This window comes from Lynx canadensis, chromosome B1 (genome assembly GCF_007474595.2).
Source record: "Lynx canadensis isolate LIC74 chromosome B1, mLynCan4.pri.v2, whole genome shotgun sequence".
Taxonomy (NCBI): domain Eukaryota; kingdom Metazoa; phylum Chordata; class Mammalia; order Carnivora; family Felidae; genus Lynx; species Lynx canadensis.
The window spans coordinates 187,001,741-187,015,622 of record NC_044306.2 but is presented as its reverse complement, the minus strand read 5'-3'; the positions used below and the strand labels follow the sequence as shown (position 1 = coordinate 187,015,622).

The 13,882-nt window shown below is 45.4% G+C and overlaps 1 protein-coding gene across 1 annotated transcript in view; it reads right to left on the bottom strand.

The window, feature by feature from the left end:
* Positions 1 to 6,274, bottom strand: part of PPARGC1A (PPARG coactivator 1 alpha) — a 133,381-nt gene extending 127,107 nt beyond the window's left edge. Inside the window, exon 1 of the mRNA XM_036064273.1 lies at positions 6,223 to 6,274. The gene's annotated coding sequence lies outside the window, so the exon portion shown is untranslated. The remainder of the gene's footprint in view (positions 1 to 6,222) is intronic.
* Positions 6,275 to 13,882: the final 7,608 nt, after the last annotated feature.

Below are 13,882 nucleotides of genomic sequence, written 5' to 3'. Positions count from 1 at the left end.
ATTCCTACTAACTACATAATTGCACTTACGAACCCTGGCAGTCGTGCATTCACTCCTGGGTGCTCTTGGAAAGTTGGCCAAAGGGATGGAAAATGAGGGTGTGGGAGCAGAGCTAGAGTGAGGCCAGCCAGGGAGGAAATATTGTAGTTTTTGATGTCTTAATCTTAAAGCAAGTGTTCTTTATAACATGGTCAAGCAGCCGTGCGGAGGAGGCATTGGAAGAAGCCAAAGCTGGAGGCCAGGAGGCCAGTTTGGATGTCTTTTTAGGGTGAATCCAGGAAGTGTAGTGGTGAAGGGGCACGAGTTTTGGTCAGTCAGCCATGAGTTAGAATGCTGACTTTAGTATACTCCCTACATGCATGGGCAATTTATTTCCCTTCTTCAAGACTCCGTTTGTTCACCTGTAAAATGGAACTAACAAAAACCCCACAGCATTGTGGAGATTCTAGAAGATAAATGTCAATCACTCAGCACAATATTCAATACAACAAATGTCCAGCTGTATTGTATTCAATACAATAAATGTCCAACAACTCAGGAAGTATGTATTCTATGTTGCTTCCATTTCACAGATGAGCAAACTAAGGTACAGAGGGAATTAGTCATTTAAGTCGTGGAACCAGAATCCAAACCCACGCACTATCTCCAGAATCTGTGCTCCGTATCACTTCTCTAATAACGGCAACCAGTATTAACTACTAAGGCCGTAGATCAGGAAGGAAGGCAGATTTAAGGTATATTAAAGAATGAGTGCCTGGCAGGATGTATGAATGATGAGAGAAGGGATATCCGAGACTGGTTCCTGGTGTTTTGACTTACGTAATGGTCCAGGGCATGGGCTCACGGAGGTAGGGAATGCAGAAAGAGAGGCATGCGTGGGACGTGTTGAGCAAGTCTCATGTATTTGTAGAATATTCAGGCACAATGGTTAATAATACACTCGTGGATATATGGATCTGGAACTCAAGAAAGAAGTTAGGGCAGATGTTACAGATTTGAGATTCATCAGAAAACACCTGGGAACTGGAGTCATATGACAGATGGGGTCACACAGTGTGTGGAACGAGAAAGGAAGAAGGCTAAAGGAGACCCCTCTGGGGGAAAGTGGGGAGACACCAACATATAAGGGCTGAATACACAAGAACCCTTAAAGGGGAGCAAGAAGGAGAACGCTTGATAGATGCCCAACAAGAAGAGGTTTTAACGGTCTTCTGGTTTAACACTGTATTTTTTTAACTGGGAAAAACATTTTACCTTCTTCCGCTTACCTTTCTAGGACGCCACTCCACAGTTAAATGCAAGGGATTTAAAAGACAGGCTGGATGAATCAGTGTCATACCCACTCATCTCCCGGGAAAATAGGGGAACTCGCATCACGAGCTAAGGGGTGGTCGGTGGGCCATCCTTCTCCCCATGTCTAGTCAGATCCAGCCATTCTTCATCTCAAAGACTACCTCCTCCATGATGCTCTGCCAGGTCCTCTAGTTGGAAAGAAAGCCATGGTCCCTTGTGGTCCTAGAGAATTCTATGTATATCTATACCACATCATATTTTTTTTTTTTTTTTTTTGCAGTCTGATTCATACCACAGCCATTTGCGTATCACTTGCCAGACTAAAAATTCACTGATGGCAGGGGCAATGTCACATTATCAGTCCTGTACCACTAATTCCGGATGCCATGTCTGACCCACAGGGGGTGCCTCATAAATGCCTGTGTCCCACAAATGAATCTAAATCCTACTGAAAGCATAGCAGGTACGTTCGAGTCGACCTCCGCCTTTCTTTGGACTCAACCCTGCTTGCCGTGACCCCTTGGTAGTACGGAGCCCCCACATCTGTAAACTGAGGAAAACAGGGCTAGCGGGAATTAAGTGAGATTATACACTTAAAACAGCAAGCATCCAATACTCATTAGCTATTAAGTGCCGGCTTCCCAGCTCGAGGGCTGGCCGAGCCCTACGGTGAAGGGTTTTTAGAAATCCCTTACCTGGTTTGGACTGAGGCCCCTCATAGACCCAGGGGTCCTGGTTCCCAACCCACCGCTTTAACTCCTGTCCTGCAAGATTTATAGCCTGACTGTGACAACTAATTTTGGAACTGTAATGCCTCCTGTCATCTTCCATAAATTTGACATAAATAAATCACAAAATACGCTTTTTATATCGCTTTTTATCTTGCCACGCTTCTTGTTTCTTTTGGAAACAGTTTTTATGGCAAATGCAGAGTGTAAATCCACCCGGCAATAAAGCATGCCAAACAAGCGTGTAGAACAGGCACCTGAGAGGAAATTACCCACCATTTGCAGCGCTCCACACAATTATCAGCAGGATGTTCTGGAGTGGGCCTATTCAACGCACTGCACTGTATTCCTCACCCACCATTTGCATAGCCCCTGTGTAAACAACACCGTTGAACCCAGGAAGTGGGCACCCACCGGTCCACGTCTTCGCGCTGGCCTCCTCTTGTGGTAACGTGGAGTCTAGACTTCGCATGACACTCCCACCCCCACCGGCCCGTTTCTTTGGAGAGGTCATTTCTCCCAAGGCAGCCATGTCCAACTGAAGTCGCTGCGATGATGGAAAGGCTCTGCCTCTGTGCTGATCAATATGGCGGCCACTGGCCCCGTATGGCTACTGGACGCTTGACGTGTGGGTAGCGAGACAGAGCAGAGGACCTAGATTTTCAATTTTATTTGAAGTGCTATCAACTTAAACGTGAGTAGCCACGTGGGGCTAGTGGCTACCTTAGGGACAGCACAGGAAAGGCTGTGCTCGATACATCTTCCATTACAGACACCTTGTCTCCCACACCTTCAGTCTCAAGTGCCAGGAATCACGCTGCGCATCCTCTAAGCACTTTCTCACGCACCCTCTCCTTTCATCCTAATGGTGACACTCTGGAGCAGGCGTTATTATCTCCATCATTTAAATGAGGCACACGAAGTTGAGAGAGTTCAAGTGACAAGCCTGAAGTCTTTGGACTACCACGTGGCAGAACAAAGACGCGAACGTAGGTCTGTCTGTCAAAGCTTTGCTGCTCTCAGAGTAGTACTTAGACCGGGCATGCTGGCTCGAGGTTATTATACTTGAATCACTAGGGCAACCTTTCTGTGAATTTGTTAGCACCGTGGGGCTCGACATTTAGGTCAGCAAAGCTCTCCACCTAGGAATGGACAGAGCTAGATTCTCATCACGCCTTACTACCCACTAGCTGCTGGCGCGAGCCCATGTACTTCCAGACATATTTCCTCATACGTGTGGACAGGAAGAAATGCCGGCCGCTGCCTGCCTCCAGGCCTGTCGGGAACATACACAAGATCCCTCTGAGGATGTGCTAAAGAGTAAAAGTGCTACATGGAGGTGAGGCTTTGTTACTAAAGGAAATTCTGATGAATCCTACCGAACCCTATTTATTTCCGGCCTAAGTTGCCACAAAATCCATGTGCAATATCATTACCCACGCCGATACTCACCAAACACCCCTAAAAGCCTACGCTCCGTGCGGCGAAATTAAAGGAACACATCCCGTGAACTTTTCGTAATGCCAAATGAAAGCAATGAGAATCCACAGCAGAAACCCACCCCACCGTGCACCGATTATTAACATGTTAATTTCTATGTCCCAGCTTTTGAAAATGATTCTGGGAACTACTTATTGAATTTTTAATTTGCAGATTATCGACCAAATTGGCCGCCGTGGCTCTGAGCAATGGGGCCCACATGTCAGAGGGGCAGGTAAAGCAGATGTGAGCAGACAGCAGAGGCTCCTGTTCTGATGGGAAGAGTCGGTCTGCCTGGGAACTGGGCTCCTTAGGGGCTCCTGGGAGCTTCAGGTTCAAGGGAAAGAATAATATATCTCCCAGATGTGTGCATGGGGAGTGGGAGGGATACAAGAATTTTGCACTAAGAAGGCTTCTGAAAATTATTCTACAATCTGAACTTCCAAAGCCGTTTACTAGGTTTATCTTTTAATACCCATCCTCCTCTGTTTTTCCCTTTTTTCCTTCCTCCCTTCCTTCCTCCCTCCCTTCTGTCCCTCCTCTCTCCTGTTTTGCACTGGGGATACCATAATGAGTAAGACAGACCCTGCCTCTGCACTCACAGAGCTCACATCCCAGATGAAGGCTCAAGGCAGAGACGGTGTGTGACACAACAATGTGACAAGAGGTATGCACGGAGGTGCAGAGGGATCCCTGGCCCAGAGAGAGGGAGGAAGAGGATCAGAGAAGCCTTCCCAGAAAAAAAGAAAATTAAAGAAGGAGCAGGAGAGAGTCAAATGGCTGAAGGCAGAGGATACTTCAGGCCGTGGGTGCAACAGACGAGAAAAGCTAGGAGTCCGAAAGCCCTGGGCACGATCCTTCACAAGGGCAGATGGTCCTCGGTCTGTCCCTCTCAGGTGGAGGTGATCCGCAAGCCTCCCCAAATCCGACAGAAGGCAGAACAGCCCCCAATTCCATAAGCACCGCTTGTTAACGAGCGAGTGACTTAACCCTTCCAAGTCTTATTGTCCACATCTGCAAAATGGGAATCACGAGAGTATTCTCATGAGAATTAGAGAAGGGCACAGGGGGGAGAGCAGGTATCACAGCACCCATATGGGCTGCATAAAATACCAGGGGTGGCCGCTTCATCATCAGCACTATGATCATCAGCGCACAGAGCTTCTGCATGCCTTATTCCTACAACGAGATCGTAACAACTTGCCCGTAATAAATGCCTCATTGAAATAAGAACTGCTGAGACTTTGCACCTGCCCAGAACTTTGTGGCTCGCAAAGGGTTCTCACCAGAGGGACCGCGACGAAGATCTGCGGAACAACCCCCTCAGCCCGGAGGACAAGTGTTATAATCCTCATTCTACTGTGCCTCAGAGAAGCACAGAAACTGAGTGAACTTGTCTGAGGCCACACAGCTGTTTCACAGTTGAGCTGAGGCTAGGATCTCAGAGCCACGGTACTAAATGTCGGTGAGGGTGTTGACAAAATGGCTAACGTCTACTGAGTGCTTATTGGGTGTGCCGTTCTAGAAACATTACATGTGTAAAGTACGCGGACCTCACAAGCACTCTGTGAAGGAGTGACTACCAGTTTGTGCTTTGTTACGGACAAGGAGACTGAGTCATGGAGATGTTAAACAGCTTGCCTGGGGTCACTAAACTAGTCACGACAAAGCTGTAGGTGTAACCTACACTTTGGCCAACTCGTTGGCCCATATCCACAACCACTCCGCGTCCTGCCTCTCTTCACTTCTCTGATACTTGCTAGGAATCCTCCAGTGCTGGGAAGAATACACTGAATATTGGAGAGGCTCAACGAATATTTATTTATTAATATTTTTAACAGCTTACTGTACTATTGGGAGAATAAGTATCTTGGAATGTTAGAAGGCTTTGATTATTTTCTTCCAAAGTTCCCATAAGGACCATGGCTGTCCATGAATCAACTCTTTTTTTTTTTTTTTTTAATTTTGTTTTATGTTTTTATTTTTGAGAGAGAGGGAGACAGAGTACAAGCAGGGGAGGGGCAGAGAGAGAGGGAGACACAGAATCCGAAGCAGGCTCCAGGCTCTGAGCCGTCAGCACAGAGCCCGACGTGGGCCGCGAACTCACAGACCGAGAGATCATGACCTGAACCGAAGTCGGACGCTTAACCGACTGAGCCACCCAGGTGTCCCAAATCAACTCTTTCTCACGTTGTTTTATATTCAGTCTCAACCCTAAACCCATGGACATTCTGTCATATTATTTCTGTCTGCCATCGGGTCACCCATGGGGCCTACCCACACGGGGACTCCCAGACGTGTGCCTGCCTCAAAGGGCAGGGGATGAGCATGAATTACACTCGCTCGGCAGAAGGCAACTTCAATGCTATTTGCTCAAAAGACCCCATCGTGTCCCTTCATCTTTTCTGCTGGGCCAGGTGAAGACTTTCTTCTGTTCCCTTTTTCCTTTCCCACAGAGATGAGTCAACAACTCTCCTCAACACTCCAAAAGCAAACAGAAGACAGCGAGAGAGTGACGCAAGATACAGTTGCGTGCACGTGACCTTGAACACTCTACGGGATCCTTCCGTGTATGACCGACTACCCCACTCTCATTTACCAAAAGTAAGGCGGATTTAGACAGACTTCTTACTAGATACCTTTGACCTCTGGGTTGAACAATTCCCATCTCAACCTGCAGGGGACCGGAGAAAAGCGTTGGACACAAAAACTTCCAACTCACCAGAGTGTCGGCCGCTGGACAAGAGAGGAAAGCAAATGACTCAGGCAACCCTTCTCCCGCGGCTGCAAAGGGGTGGGGCGAGACTGAGGCTGAACGAGTTAACGGTAAGCTGTGTCGTCAGATGCACCCTGCAACTCCTTGAGGGCAGCCCTGCTATTTTGCAACTTAGCAGAAAACAAGCTGTTAGCCACATGTCCCCACCTAGTCCCCTCCAATTTTTCAAATCATGATTTATATGCTTGGCTGCTTATGCAATATGCGGTTATAGCAGGGGGTAGGTAACCATGGGGAAACAGTACCTGGAGGTTTAGCACAATTAACAAGCTCCGAATTTGACCCTCGGGGAAGGGTGGATACAATTCATAGTCACACTACGCTCTCTGCCTCGATGCATTTATTCTCTGGGGGGCGTTTGCCAATCCGTACAAAATGTGTTCCCTGCCGCTGAGGGACCCTAGGCCGCTCGTTTATATCCCTTCTCCCTACCCCAATGGAAGGAATACCAGGTTGCTATCTATTCTGAGTAGTGTCAGTGGCTATGATTTTGATTAAAGGTCAAAAGGTCTTTGTACCCCCGACTTTTTCTAAAACAAGGAAAACGGTGCCCACTTCTATTTCCCAGTATGCTTCTCATGATATACGCCCGTGTGATATTCAGCAAAGTGCCGTGGCATCGGCTGTTAAAAGATTACACTTCCAGGCTGGTATATGCGGGTACTCCAGTCCTCCCCCCGCTCTCTGTCCTATTTCCCGAGGATCCAACAACTAAGAGGGGAGCATAGCACAGCAGGGGGAGAGGGGGCGTCCACAATCCCGCTGCAGCCCGGACCTCGGTCCGTTCTAATTGGTGATTGCCCAAGTTGTACCTATGGTTATGTTTTCCAAATTATCTTCCTAGGTAGATGGGATAATAAATGCAAGAATAGCAGAGATTTATGGAAGGCTCCCTGGAACTTTCAGGAAGTATGATAGTAATTACTCATATAATCGATATGGTTAGGGTATAGTGTAGACAGAATTACCTAATTCGCCATTTACGAAAAATTCGTCCACTTCTGCAGGGAATCCACCCAAGGCAAAGGCCCTCTCCCCAAACAATGGAGATAGCACCCTGGACCTGTTTCTCAGGTATTTGACTTTTGTGGCCAGCCTTTCTCTAATGCACATTCTTAGCAGAAAACAGGACTTTTCTAGCAAATTACAATATCTGTCATCGGGACCATCATACATACTTAGAAACAGCACTCTATGGCTGCCGAGTTGCTTAGCTTCAGTGACGTTGACCAAGCAGGATGGAAATGAGGACATTCATCCTCCCCAAATGACACTGGAATAAAGGCACAGACATTTAAAGAAATAAAGTAAAATTGAAATGTGAAACGTCAGAGGTGGTGCTTAGGAATAATGAAACTGTAAGAAGTTAAACACAATCAGGTTTAAAGAGATAATGATAAAAATGAAAATCTGAAATCTCTTGCCAGTAGAGTAAACCTAGTCTAGGAAGACGAATTCAATATTTCCTGCAAATAAACAGCAGTTTCTAAAAATAGAAAGCACAGCTGTGCAAGCCAGAAAGTTTCAGAGGATCACTGGTAGTGGTGGTCAAAGTATGACTTTTTGTGACTCTGTGGGATTACAGATGAGTGATTGCAGCCCCTCGGGTAACTGAGATTTTATTAAACTGACAGACCATAATTTAACACATCCTTGGTGGAATATACATAGGCTCACTTTTCTGTTATGGAAGTGCTTTGTGAAGCACTAAACCAGTTTACCTTTGTATCCAAAGAATCAAAGACTTGTGAGATCCTTAGTGAAAACTCAAACTAGTATTTCCCACTGTGTTTCTCAGATGTTCACAATGCCCAGGAAGCCATTAAAGGCTCTGACGAGTACTGCAACATTACTTTTGTCTTTCTTTAATCGTCATTTCCCAAATTTACCTCAACACAGAAACCACTTTATTTTGCCATAATTTGGAGAATATTACATTAGAAAAATATAAGATATTATCATCATGCTATCGGTAGAGCTCTGAAACATGAAGTTTCTGTGCGTATCTTCAGGTGTCTGACACTGAGGGTCCTCAAAAGGACCCTCTCAGGCTTCTACTTGTGACGTCTATCGTACCAGTGATGTTGGCTTGAGGGTCCTTCAGTTGCTGGTTAAGCAAAGATTAACTGCATTATTATTCAACTGTAAGATTGCACCCACTGTCAGTTCCCTGCAGGATCAGATAAGCCCTTCCCCTGTGGTCTTCCTGGGCTTAGGATGCTGGTTCGCAAGCTTCCCTAATTGCTTCACCCCCTCACTTCCTACCCTGCATTTTTATCACTGGCAAGTGTTTGTAGAAAGTGCAGTCCTGTGGATGAAGAAGGAAAGAAAATTTAGAGCAAGTGCCTTCTTTTAAGGAGAGCAGCCTTAGCAAAAAATGTTACAAATTAGCTACAATATCAGGTTCTCAATTCTTTCCTGATTTCCTCAGGTGCCTGCACTTGGCACTCCAAAGGCTTTCAAACTTTATTTTCCATTCTTTGATTGTGCGGGGAGAAAGATGCAATTCTAAAGGAAATGCATCATAAAATTTATATTTGGGCAGTCTTATCAGCATTGGACATGCATAATCTTCCCTTGCAAAGTTTTTGCTATGAAATTGCACACAAATTTGTTTCTAAAAAGAGACAGAGACAGAGACAGAGATGAGAGAGAGAGAGGGAGAGAGAGAGAGAGGAAACCCTCTCTGTTTCTATGGTGTTTGATGTCTATTTATATGTTTCTTAAAGATAAAGCATTTATTCTATGCATGATTTGAATTTTATGCATCTCTTCTCTTTGCCTTAACGGAAGTGAATTCTTATGGCATAGCCAAATTTCACACTCAATTTATTCTGCAGAGTAACTCCTGTCCTCCAGATGGGACTATAAACCAGTAGAAAGAAGTTTTTTAAGTGTTCCTAATTGAATATATGGGGTCTACTTCTGAAATGAAATCCAAAGCTCAGGGAACAGCACAGAACATCATTGGTAGAGGACACAAATACCCATAAAACAAAACCAGTCTGTTGGTGCAGGGATGGGTGGCCCCATCGTCACCGAGTCACAGACCAGGCAGCCGGGAGAAGGAAAGAGTGGCTCAGGGGGTAAAAAAGATTTCTCCAGCTCTTTTAAAAGCTACTGGAGATCAAAGAGAGGGACATCTCATGGCTAGCAAGATAGAAGAATAACGACAAAGCCCAGGAGAGCAGCCCCAAGTATTAGATAGATGGAGAGGTAAGAATTAGTTACACGAAGCTCGCTACAGGGGATCTGATAATGATCACATGAGAAAGAACTGTTCTCTGCTTAAGAAGGTAGGGGTGTGGGGGCGCCTGAGTGGCTCAGTCGGTGAAGCCTCCGACTTTGGCTCAGGTCATGATCTCGTGGTTTGTGAGTTCCAGCCCCCGAGTCGGACTCTGTGCTGACAGCTCAGAGCCTGGAGCCTGCTTCGGATTCTGTGTCTCCCTCTCTCTCTGCCCCTCCCCCACTCACACTCTGTCTCTGTCTCCTTCAAAAATAAAATAAACATAAAAAAAATAAAAGAATGTAGGTGTGTGTGTGTGTGTGTGTGTGTGTGTGTGTGTGTTTTCCCACAGAACATCTGTGACAATGCTATATGCAAGCGGGGCAGGTACCAGCTATGGGACCCAAAACAATGTAATAACAGTAGCAATAATCATACGATGAGGGCTTATCATGTGGCAGGCAACTGTGCCAAGCACTCTGCATGTATGATGTCATTCTCTGAGGTCGCACCCCGTCTCTAGTGTTCACAGTCACATTGAAGGCAGTCAATAAACATGTATGGATTAAGAAACATTGCCTCGATGCGGTTACCGTTATATTTCCTCTCTTACACATGAGAGAACCTCAAAGAGGTTAGGATCCCACACAGGTAGAAGTTTGCAAGGGCCGGCTTGCGCCCAAGGACTGTCCACATCTGTGCTTTATTTAGACGATGCTGCTTAAGGTAGGACAGGGACAAGGCTTACAAAGTTTGCAAGTGGTGGGGGGTCAGGATGTGAAGCCGTGGCCGCAGTGGAAAGGCAAGGGAGGGAAAAGAGACACAGAGAGCCATCTACTCTGAGTTTGGGGCTCATTGTAACCAACTTAACCTCTTCCTTGGTCTCAGTATCTTTATCTGTAAAATGGGGGAATTGAAATCCAGGTTAGTCAATTATGAAAATCTGAGATTAGGTCGACAAAGTGGTATTGAAGTATTTAAAACTGTAAATTTTGTTTTCGTTATGTGTCATAGGACAGCAACCCCTGCCGCCTGGGGTTTGTCGGGTGGCACCCCATCATACGACCATGTGAGAATAAGAACCAGGTTGGATCTTGGGTTCTTCCTCAGTCTGAATAACTGAGTTGAATTAGGGTGGGTTGATAGATTTAAACTATCGACGCTTCCAGATTTAAACTATGCTACAGAGTCCTAGCAGCGTAACAGTTAGGAGTGCAGGTGCCAGAAACAGGCATTCCGAATCCAAACTCTCTCTCGGCTAATCCTTGCTCAGCTGCTCACCAGCTGTGAGATCTTGAGCAAGTCACTTAACCTCTTAAGGACCCTCATTTCTAATTTCTAACATGCAAATAATGACCTGATGGTCTCAGTTTCCACATCTGGAATGCATGAATAGTAGTTATTATCACTGGATACGGTTGTCGGAGGGACAAAGTGAGTTAACACACTTAAATCAAGGTCTGCCCAGTTAATATCAGCAGTGATGATAAAGGAAACGGTGACGAAGATGATGGTGGTTTTTTTATCAGCCAGCTACTGGGGTTTGAAATGCTCACCATACTAGTAAGTCAGCTTTGGTTTAGCGGATATGAAACTTCAGAAAAACGAAGGGCAGAATTTGGAACGAACGTGCGTGCGGGCATTCGAGTTCTGACGTGAAGCAGGAAAAGAGAAACGAAGAAGACTTTATTCAGTCGTTAAATAAAGAACATTCCTAAGATCTAGTGGTTCTGCTGCCAACACCCCAACTGCAGGCTCGGGACCTTGAAGAGGAAGATATTTGGTCCGTGGGGGGACAGATTCTCTGGAAAAGGTGGTGGTTTGGGCTCCTTCAGAGACCGATCTCTCTTGGACGTGGGATTACAACGTTTAGTCCCCAGAAGAGGTCTAAGGTATCTTTTCGTACAATGCCTTAAATGGACCATTTATCCAGACAGCATTTATAGTATTTGTTGTGGACCGAAATGTGTCCCAAATTTTGTATGGTGAAGCCCTAACCCCCGAGGTAAATGCATTGGGAGACAGGGCCTTTAAGAAAGTCATTAAGGTTAAACGTGATCGTAAGAGCAGGGGCCCTAATCCTACAGTACTGAGGTCTTTGTAAGAAAAGAACCACCAGAAGTCCGTGCACACAAACAGGAAAGACCACGTGAGGACACAAGGAGGAGAAGGTGGCCACCCGCAATCCAAGGAGAAGCTTCAGACCAAACCTATCCTGTCGGCATTTTGGCCTTGGACCTCCAGCGTCCAGAACTGTGGGGAAATCAATTTCTGTGGTTTAAGCCGCCCGATCCTTGGTATCTGGTAATGGCAGCCAGTATATACCTGGACAGTAGCCCTGAGAACTTTCAGGCTTAGAGACTTCCTCTGCTTGACTGTTGAAGAAGCAGCAGGAGGAAAGGTAGCAGGCATTGGATTGTGGGAGGGGAAGGAAGAGAGGGAGGAGGAAGAAGAGGTCCAGGAGGTGGAGAGGAGAGCAGTGCGCCCCGGTATCCGCTCTGGATCACAGTATAAAACCATCACTGCTGAAAAATCTTCCCATGACCCTCTGCGGAGGACCAAGGTCGCCTCTCACGGTGCTCAGCCCCATGCACGGTGCCACGTCCATTCCGTCTTCTGCCCGAGCACCAAAACCACAAGGATGTGTCATCTGCTGGCTTTTCTGCCCATTGCCCTCGCTGACACTGAGCCCCAAGCAAAATGATATTTTAATAAAATCACCTCCACTCTAAAGAGAACAGAATAGGAAGTGTAGCTATCTGTGAACCCTCTCATTGTTTAAACGATAAAGGAAAGAATGAAAAGAGAAGAAAAAAAGAAAAAGCAGCAAAACCTCAGGGAAGCTGTCTCCCATATATATGGCTGCAGTGAGTGAAAAATTCAAGTATCAGAGAAATGGATGGCTTGGAGATGAATACAAATATGAAAAAGGAAAGCATTTGTCACTTGCTCTCCACTTCTATCATCATCACCCCTTCCCCTCCGACTCTGAAGGTTAACATGGTACCCGTTGGCCAATAATAAAGGTAAAAAGTATTTGAGACATGGCTATCAGCCTCCTGGTGTATTTTCATCACAATGTATACTAAATGTGTATTTGCTTGCCTTCTCTTTCACATACCGTGGCAGCCAGAGTCAAGGTTAAGAGGCCACTACCACACTGTACAACGGGGCAGAGAATCACGTGACGGTGACAGTATTTTCGGCTGGCATTTACAGGACTCCAGTCAGACAGCGGCAGCTATCTCTGGCAGCCGCCCCCACCCCCGAGGCCTCTAAGCTCCCCATGTGCATCCGGTTTTGCTTACTTCCCAGCTGAAGAAAAGACTCCAGTGTTACTTTGAACCCACTCCAGTCTGACAGGGGAGGACCATTTGAAAGGAAATTATGTATTCAACAGTAAAACGCTTGCCTGTTAAGGTCACCTAACCATCCTACTCTATTCTGTTTGAATTTACTGGCTAGAGACTACTTTAATTCATTTTATAGCAGAACAGTTAGATTATGCTCCATTTATTATAAACATTTGGTTTGCATAGAAGATTTGCTATGTTTTATTAATCCATCACATCGTCTTTCTAAAAATATGATGAAGGAGGTAGCATAAAATGTCATTCTTTATCCACTTTAGGTGGTTGGGCAATTAACACGCCAAGCCTCTGCGTCTCTTCTGAATCAAAGGCTGTTTCCTGATATGGATCCATCTTGCCCATATCATCCGTGGAATCACAAAACATATGATAAATCCAAGCATTTGACAGCGTTATTTCTATCAGGTTATAACCCTATTTGATAAACTCCAATCAGCAGCAAAACTATACCAGATTAATGAAAACCCATCAGAAAGTACGCCGTGTCATTTCATTTCTGGGGAATTACAGCTAAGATACGTTCTAAAACATTCAGAACAAATGGGGCAGGATTTTTAGAACGTATATTTTATTTAAAGTGACTGGGGGGAAAAAAAAACACCCGCAGAATTGTGTGTTCACCACATCATGTCCAAGAAGCTGAAACAGGAACAAAATAAAACGAAATGTGTTTTTTGCAGATGAACGAAAGCTTCTTCAATTATGAAAGAGTAAACTGATAATAGGATCCCAGAGACAAAGAAGTAATATGAACACATGGCTTACCGCTTACCGTATATACAGTGTGGAAGCGAGTTACACCTTACCGCACAGAGAAAGCGACAGGGAAAGAGTAAAAAAAAGGACAGAAAAGAGAGGAAGAAATTAAGGCTGCCCATTTTAGTACACTTAGTCCATGTTACAGTCAAACAATAACTTCAGGTGTAAAAATGGCTTAACTCAATAATTTAGCAGAAATTCTGGTTTATATGTAATTATTGAAGAGAGCTACCACCGACTTTTTTTCTTT